This window comes from Limulus polyphemus, unplaced genomic scaffold (assembly GCF_000517525.1).
Source record: "Limulus polyphemus unplaced genomic scaffold, Limulus_polyphemus-2.1.2 Scaffold1120, whole genome shotgun sequence".
Taxonomy (NCBI): Eukaryota; Metazoa; Arthropoda; class Merostomata; order Xiphosura; family Limulidae; genus Limulus; species Limulus polyphemus.
Window position 1 is genome coordinate 229,214 of NW_013666730.1, and position 9,637 is coordinate 238,850.

Below are 9,637 nucleotides of genomic sequence, written 5' to 3' on the forward strand. Positions count from 1 at the left end.
GTGCATAAAATCCATCATGAAAGTAAAAATATCGATTCAATTTTAAACTTAAATCGTTTCTGAATTAAGCTACTTTCTATTATATCAACAACGTTTTAAATAAAAAATACAAACCTCTTTAATCAACGGAGACTCTAAATTAAGAAATCAACAAATATTTTTTCCAGTTTTGTTGTCTATACATTTCATTTTATATTTTCAGTACATAGACTAACAACAATATTAGGTTATAGTTTTGTTGCTGAACAACATGACATAAAAACTGTTGTTGGAACATAGTGTTACCAAAACGTTCTGGCTTTTCTATATATTAGAAGTTGTTAATATAACTGATTTTTACCAATAATTATTCTATGAATACGCCAAGAATTCATTTCATGAATGATCTTAATTTTGATTGACTCACACAGGAATTTACCAACGTTTGACTGCCTCGACTGAACTTTTCCGCCTCTTTGTTGGTCAAGTTTGACTTCGCAAAATTTATATATTTCAGTTAGCTATGAAATGCGAGGTTAGGGTATACTATGGGGTGGGAGTGGTAGTACTTGCCCAGTCATTTTTAACGGGCTATAAGTTAGTTTACTCATAAGAAAGAGATATAGATATTTAAAATAGATTCAGTCATAAAACACACAGGTGTGACTTAGATATGTTCGTACAACAGAGCGAAGAAGCTGTGTTTATTCATAACACAGACAGAAGCAAGCACTAACAAATGATAAAAGTTACCTATTCCATTCAACTCTGTGAAATGAAGTGAATAATTTTTACTCGCAGTTCTCACAGAAGTAAGATATATTTACTCTTCAAACAGGTAGAAGTAAGCAGTAAAAACAGATAAACGTTAGATATTTTGGTCATACCGTGCAATGAAGTAAACATTTGTTACTCGCGGTTCTCACAGAAGTAAGATATATTTACTCTTCAAACAGGTAGAAGTAAGCAGTAAAAACAGATAAACATTAGATATTTTGGTCATACCGTGCAATGAAGTAAACATTTGTTACTCGCGGTTCTCATAAAAGTAAGCAGTAAAAACAGATAAACGTTAGATATTTTGATCATACCGTGCAATGAAGTAAACATTTGTTACTCGCGGTTCTCACAGAAGTAAGATATATTTACTCTTAAAACAGGTAGAAGTAAGCAGTAAAAACAGATAAACATTAGATATTTTGGTCATACCGTGCAATGAAGTAAACATTTGTTACTCGCGGTTCTCACAGAAGTAAGATATATTTACTCTTAAAACAGGTAGAAGTAAGCAGTAAAAACAGATAAACGTTAGATATTTTGGTCATACCGTGCAATGAAGTAAACATTTTTTTCTCGCGGTTCTCACAGAAGTAAGATCCATTTAGTCTTAAAACAGACAGATGTAAGTTATGATTCCTTGTAAAATAAACAGAAGCAGGCTACGTCTAGTAATAAAGCAAACAGAAGATATATTCACCCGAAATGCAGACAGTTTTAAGCTATGCTTTCTCTTATAACAGACGGGAGTAATAAGTTATAGTTACTCACAAAACGGATCATTCGTAAAGTAGAATAAAGTAAGCAATTTCTACCCATAATCCTGACAGGTGTAAAACATATTTACTCGTAATACAGACACATGCGAGTATATTTACTAGTAAAACAGCTTAAGTGAGTTTGTAGTTTAGACGCTATTGTAACTGTTACTAATATGCTTTTATAATTACTCTGTGTCGCAGCTGCGTTCCAAGTTAAGCTCCTACTCTCCTTACACGCATTCGAAGAAACATTATCCAGGAAGCGCGGTGAGTGAGTTGTGTTTAAGCTGCAGAACTTGTATATTTCATTAATAATGCAAGACGGTGATTACAGATTAAGAAGTGAGATTCTAAAGTGGTTTATTCGTAATGAGATTTTACTCCTGATCTTACAGAGCATCCTTCTCAGGTATGCAAAATAATCACAAATATCAATAAACTACTCATTCCACAATAAGTTTTGCTGCAATGAATACGAGAGCAATAAAGAAAGAACACTGCTACATAGATCTGAAACAGTTCGTTTTTAACTATAAATTATCTTTCACGTCGTTTTCTCACACGTCACCGTAATAAACGTTTAACCTTTTCTAAATTTATGCGAATAAAAGATAACTACTTTTATTTAAAAATAAATTATATATCGACGAAAGGAAGTAGGTTTAAAAAAAGGTATACCGCTGCATCATATTAATCAGAAACAGCCCACTCACTACTGTATTGTTGTTTTTTTTTTGTGCTTAAAAGCTGTTTTCCTTGTAAAGCGTTTCGTGTTAGCTGTTTCAGCTCAATTAATTAACGAACCAATACTAACTTGTTCGTTTGATGTTCTGTCATAAACAAGCTTGCTTTTCCTAAATACACAGAAAACATGTTTTCTTTTTTCTCTCTCTCTCCAGTTTAATGTATTTAACTGTTAATTTCCTGCAACACAGACAACTCAGGTACGTTAATCACAGTAACTGAATGTTCAGTCACTTTATTGCCAGTAATGACGTTCGCTGAGAAGAATGGCTCAGTAGACCACCTGAAAAAGCAATCAGCTAGCGTTGACGTAAAACGACAAGTAATTAGAAATATAATTTATCTTTAGTCACAATATATATATATTCAGTTATTAGCCATGCTACGAGATAACTTAATCTGTGAACAGGGTCTCTCTTTGGGTTTTATTTTTCAGAATATTTTTTTTTCTTAGGTCTTTAGTTTTGTATTTTTATTTTTTATCTTACAATAAGTAACTCACTACTTGATTCCTATTTTATTTTTCTTTCAGGAACTTGCTAAAAGTTTTTTGTTAAAAGAATTATTAAGGTCTCATTACACGTTGTGATACATGCGAAAATGAACAGATTATTACAATAAATCTAAGTATAAATTATTTCAACAATTTCTATGATACTTCTGAAATGAATATAAATTACTCATCAATTTGGTGTGATTCAAATCTTCTTGTTAACCTTAGTGAAATGTCTCAACTACCAGACTTTCATTAACTTTCATGTCAAAACCTATAACTGAAGCTTCGATCCCAATCTCAATAATAGACACAGATCGATGTAAAAAAAAAGTTTTAGATTTATTAGGTTTGTAAATCTAACATTATGGGCAGTAGTAGCTTAATGTTCCAAATGTATTTTGTTATTTTGAGATGAACTGGGCGCATCAAATATCACATCAAAACATCAAAAACGCTCTAAATATTGCCTTCATAAACTTACTTCGTACGTAGGAATCATATTTCTTTGTATGCTAAAAACTATAGACACGTGTATATGTTATAATTTTATAGTTTTGTATATTATTTAACAAGGAGTAAGTAACAAGTACTTTGTCCAATTCATAAAGAATGCGGATTTCCATCACAAGTGGTAGTCGTCCGTATGATAAAACGAGAAGATAAATATTGTACTGCTTGTTCTTGCAATGTCCTTATTGAAGTAAGGTTGATTTAGACCTTAAGGATTATAAGTAAGAGTTCAAATACAGTAATAATAACTTGATACTTTAAAACCTGGTATCACAACATTTGCATATCCCAAAATTTGATATTATTGCTGTAATATACAACGACTCTTGCTGACTGAGTTAAACGATTCACCAACTTTCTTCTAGTAGTAAAGTTGTCCTTAACTATGTAATAACCTTGGACACCACACTCACCCCTCACTAACAAACAATATATGTCCTAGAGCCTATTAATACTAAAGCTGTACTTTGTTGAGTGCTAATTTTCTAGGTGCTCAAAAGGATCGAACCGATGTCCAACAAGTTGGCGAAAAACATTATCCAACTAGTATTGTACCATACTTGTCCATTTGATGTATAAACTAGGATTGTACCATACTTGTCCATCTGATGTACAAACTAGTATTGTACCATACTTGTCCATTTGATGTACAAACTAGGATTGTACCATACTTGTCCATCTGATGTACAAACTAGTATTTACCATAATTGTCCATCTGATGTACAAACTAGTATTGTACCATACTTGTCCATCTGATGAACAAACTAGTATTGTACCATACTTGTCCATCTGATGTACAAACTAGTATTGTACCATACTTGTCCATCTGATGAACAAACTAGTATTGTACCATACTTGTCCATCTGATGAACAAACTAGTATTGTACCATACTTGTCCATCTGATGTACAACAACAACAAAAAATATTTGTACAAACTTGATATTTTCTTTAGGCTGAAAACCCGTGAAGATTTCTATCTAGTTTACTTTTTTAGCAAAACTTTGAAGAACATTTATGAATACAAGTAAATATGCTATAAAATACATTTCAATCAAAATATATAGAGAACATCAAAGATTAGAAGTCTTAAAATGTTTTATTTTGACTTTACAGACACACACACACACACACATATATATATATACTCCCATTGCTTCATAAAAACGTACTGTTTCACCGTTTAAAAGTATTCTGAAAAATTTATTTTATAGCAAAAATCACTCAATATCTATATTGGGAGTGTTATCGTATTTTAGTTGTGAAATATGGTCGTTTCATTATTTAGAGCTATTCGTATTAGGCCAAGGCCACTTACAATGTTTAATAGTACTATGTCAAATATATGATGTAACTAGGCTGGATTTGGAAGTTAGAGATGAAAATGAAAATACTAAACTGGTCCAAAAAGAATTTGTGGAACTGTTGGAATATTTAAAGAATAATATTAACGATTTGACTTTTAACTATCTAAGGGGTAAAACTGAACGCAGCAATAACAGTATCTTGACTCAACGTAGATTTAGACAGCTACAGAAGTTGAATCATCTAAAGGGAGTTCAACGAGGGGAATACACTTTTTCTAAGTAACCATAACAGTGTTATATCTAATTATTCTGATTACCAATTGACAGACACTGAAAAGAAGGTGTCAACCAGGAGTTTACAGTTTTCGTTTCCTGCTAAAAAGATTGCAAGAGAGAACATTATTTATATGGCTTTAAATTACGTTTACAACCAGCACATTGTGGTATTTGGTTAACATAACACACGATATTTGAACAAGTTAAGACAAGTTTCTTGGATAGCGCTTTGTTGATGTCAAGAGTATGATTACAGTAAAAAAAGATGTCATTTATCCTGGTTTGTTTTGAATTTCACGCAAAGCTACACGAGGGCTATCTGCGCTAGCCGGCCCTAATTTAGCAGTGTAATACTAGAGGAAAGGCACGACCCACCGCCAACGCTTGGGCTACTCTTTTACCAACGAATAGTGGGATTGACCGTCACATTATAACGCCCCCACGGCTGAAAGGGCGAGCATGTTTGGTGGGATGGGGATTCGAACCCGCGACCTCAGATTGCGAGTCGAGCGCCCTAACCACCAGGCTATGCCGGGCCATCATTTATCTAATGAAGAACATAAAGATCCCATTGACTTAAGTAATGATGAAAACATTGTCTTTACTAAGCCTGATAAAGGTAATGGAATTATAATCCTAAATAAGGTAGAGTATATTAAGAGTGTATTGAATGAAAAAAATGCGTTTAAAGAATTTAACTTGGATGATACTACCAGTAAGGAATTAAAATTACAAAGTTATCTGCGAAACTTACAAAGCAAAATGTTATTCGTGAAAAGGTTTACAAAAATATTAGATTCGGTGGTTCAAATCCAGACATTTTGTATGATAGTTCAAAAGTTCACAAGGATGTTATTGCATTTAATTAACCTTTAGTTAAGTTCCTGTGTAACTTTTTGCAAGAGTACACAAAAATCGAGTATATTGCTTGTAATAGTTTCGAATCTGTAGAAACGGTTAGACAATTACATTTCCAAGAAGATATATATACTGTGTAAGTTTGCTTGTTGTTAAGCACAAAGCTATACAATAGACAATCTGTGCTGTGTTTATCACGGGTATTGAAACCCGTTTTTAGTGTTATAAGTCCGTATACTTACCGTATTGTTTAATCTTTAATATTGAATCTTTATTTACTGATATATCATTAGTTGAAATTATAGATATTTGCTATGAGATGACATTTAAAGATCTAGAAGAATCCATATAATGTAAACGGACTATTTAAACAATCGTTTAAAATATCACTGATATTTGTAACGAATAGAACTCATTTCGTATGTGTGTGTGTTTGTGAGGTCTGGCATAACCTGTTGGTGAAAGGGCTCGTCTCGCAAGCTGTAAGTTACAGGATCGAAATACAGCGCCGAACATACTCGCGCTTTCAACCGTGTGGGTATTATAAGGTGACGATCAATCCCACTATTCGTTGGTAAAGAGTAGCCCAAGAGTTGGTGGTAGATATTGTCATCCAGTTGCTTTTACTATAGGCGGCAGTTCAAAATTTTAGATGGCGACAGATAGGCTTAATAGCTCAACTCATAAACAAAACGTTTTCTCTTCAAATTTACGGCTTAGCCATAGTATCGAGTTTAGCTAACGTACAGAGACTCCAAGAATTTTAGAAACATTTTTGAAAAATCGTACTGGAAAACTATTCAAAATAGACACTCGTTTTGTTGCACGTGCAAGAACAATATTTGATGATTAGTTTTTTACACCACCGATAGATGTTATTAACGTGTTATTCCAGCAGGACAATGTCCCTTCATACTGGTATTACCGGTATTTTCAGTGAAGGAATCTCATTCCCTGTTTAACTGGCGTATTTATTAACAAATTAATGGTGTAACCATTGGGCTGAGCTTAGTTCCTTTGATGGATAATGTATTTCTTTGTTATCATGAAAAACAATGGTTACAGAAATGTCATGACAGTACGAATTCTCTATACTAAATGAGTTACGTAGTTTTGCAGTTTTCAAGGATACGAACCAATCTGAACAGATTTTGAAGCATTTAAGTAGCCAAAACACTAATTTGATTTTTTACAATAGAACATCAGATCTAATATACATATATATGTATATATTTCTTGATACTTGGATTTTAAACCACAACAGGCAATATAATACAAAAGTATTTCATAAGCTGAGTTTTACAGGGTTACAATCACATTTTGAGAGTTTCGTCCCATTAGTTTTTAAGAAAATGTAGAAAAAAAACATTACTGAACAGAGTATAATCTCACCCAAAGTTATGGGAAGGAAGTAGGTAACATTAAAAAGTGTGTAATTAAAAACTGTTACCATTCAACTTAGATTTTATGGGAAGGAAGTAGGTAACATTAAAAAGTGTGTAATTAAAAACTGTTACCATTCAACTTAGATTTTATGGGAAGGAAGTAGGTAACATTAAAAAGTGTGTAATTAAAAACTGTTACCCTTAAACTTAGATTTTATGGGAAGGAAGTAGGTAACATTAAAAAGTGTGTAATTAAAAACTGTTACCATTCAACTTATATTTAAACAATAGTGAATTTAATAGTTTCGTTTTGAGTTTACTTAGTGATTAAGTATATTATATTACAAGTCACAGCTTTTACTGTAAAAGCTATAAGTTGTAATATAATAGTGAACTTACAATATTGAAGGCAAGATACACCGTCGTTAGAAGAGTGTAAAGTACCCCTCCTACCCCCCAGGATAAAGCAACGACAAATTATTAGAGTAATTTTACCTTATACAGAAATGTTATCAGATAAAGTGCGGAAAGATCTTAAAAAGGTTATCAACTTATTGTAACCACGTGATTTTTGTTTGTATTTTTATGTCAGGATTAAGATTGGAGATTTTATGCGATTTTGAAGATCGAGTTGATAAACTGCAGAAGTCTAGGGTGATTTATGAACCCAAGTGCCCGAGATGTAACCTGGAATATGTAGGATCTGCCAGGACGAAACTTGAAAGTCGTATAACAGAACACTGAAACTTGCGAACCAGTTACTTTACTAGCGTTACATCACATGTTTTGGAAGATTGTAACGTACTTTCGACATAAAGTCATTTTAACATATTAATGCAAGGTCAACATGAAAGAAAATGACGACTTTTGGTAGCCTTGACCACATTGGATAGGAAACTAGCTTTCAACCTGAAGACCGGTATTTTACTATTATACTTCAGATTGTAACTGCTATAAATAGGCCTAAGTTCAACATTTATATTAAACATTTTTTTGTATATGGGCTTTGGACTAATGTGATTAACTTTGTAATAATATGAAATATATATATATATTGTTTTACCATTGAAATTACCATAGTGTAGTTTAAAAACATACTTTTAACCACAGAAACTATCCATTATGTCGTTTAAACATCATGATGCTTCACAGTCGAAACTGCCTATCGTATCGTGTAACAATGTTTCACCAAGTAACTTTTTAGACTTTTAACGTGAGTACTCATGTTTGTACTAAATAATTTATTTGGACTATCACCACGTTATTTTAATGCTTTTGATGCACAAACTTTAGGATCAATTACCTAAGCCTTCTACTAAACGTCTTGGTTCCGTTAGATCCTGTTGTTTACTAAACGTGTCGCACCTGTAGAAGGCTTAGGTAATTGCGCCGAAAGCTTGTGCATTAAAAACACTAAAACAGTGATAGTCCAATAAATTATTTAATACAAATGTTTCACCAAATATGTCGTTTAAAATGCGAAAAAACAAGATTTAGAAAGGATGTTAATAAATTGGCTAAACATCAAACAATCCATCTAAAAGAACCACATGGTTTACAGGAGAATCGTTTTATAACATTGTGTTAGATTTCCATTGAATTTTGTCAAGTTATAAGAGTTACGAGACATGATGAAAAAAAAATATCAGCTTGACAAAATAACTAAAATATTAAATTAACTTAAATTTACATTAAAAAAGATTAATAACGTTTAATATCTCTTTGGCACAAACAATAGACAGAAGCTTTACGAGATTGTGTATGTGATATACTCTGACAAATTCGATAACTAACGTTTCTGAGTTTGGATGTTTTTTTGTTTTGAATTTCTCGCAAAGCTACACGAGGGCTATATGCACTAGTTGTCCCTAATTTAGTAGTGAAAGACTAGAGGGAAGGTAGCTAGCCATCAACACCCACCGCCAACGCTTGGGCTACTCTTTTACCAACGAATAGTGGAATTGACCGTCACATTATAACGCTCCCACGGCTGAAAAGGCGAGCATGTTTGGTGGGACGAGGTTTCGAACCCGTGATCCTCAGATTGTGAGTCAAGCGCTCTAGCCACCTAGCCATGCAGGGCCTCTGCATTTGGAACCATTGAGAACCTGTAAGCAACGCCATTTCAACTAAGAGTTCTTAGGTTCCAATGAAATAACATCGCGCCATCTATAGAATTTCGTACCCTTTTCCACACGAATTATTCTTCAAAGTAATAATGATCCCTGTGCTAGAATTTGGTTTTCTTTTCAATGTGATTAAATTTTCAAAGTGTTAAAGAGCCATCTGCTAGACTTTGGTTTTCTTTTCCGTATGGTTAAATTTTCAAAGTGTTAAAGGACCATCTGCTAGAATTTGGTTTTCTTTTCCATTGGTTTAAATTTTCAAAGTGTTAAAGAGCCATCTGCTAGAATTTGATTTTCTTTTCCATTGGTTTAAATTTTCAAAGTGTTAAAGGACCATCTTCTAGACTTTGATTTTCTTTTTCATATGATTAAATTTTCAAAGTGTTAAAGAGCCATCTGCTAGAATTTGGTTTCCTTTTC

At 32.9% G+C, this 9,637-nt stretch overlaps 1 protein-coding gene and 1 long non-coding RNA gene across 5 annotated transcripts in view; one reads left to right on the forward strand and one right to left on the reverse strand.

Annotated features, from left to right (window-relative positions):
- LOC111086466 overlaps positions 1 to 8,022 on the forward strand; it is a 32,439-nt gene extending 24,417 nt beyond the window's left edge. The window contains exon 3 of the long non-coding RNA XR_002611189.1: positions 7,684 to 8,022. This is a non-coding gene — a long non-coding RNA (uncharacterized LOC111086466). The remainder of the gene's footprint in view (positions 1 to 7,683) is intronic.
- Positions 1 to 9,637, reverse strand: part of LOC106462220 (ras-related and estrogen-regulated growth inhibitor-like) — a 106,368-nt gene that overhangs the window by 92,521 nt on the left and 4,210 nt on the right. The window lies entirely within an intron of this gene.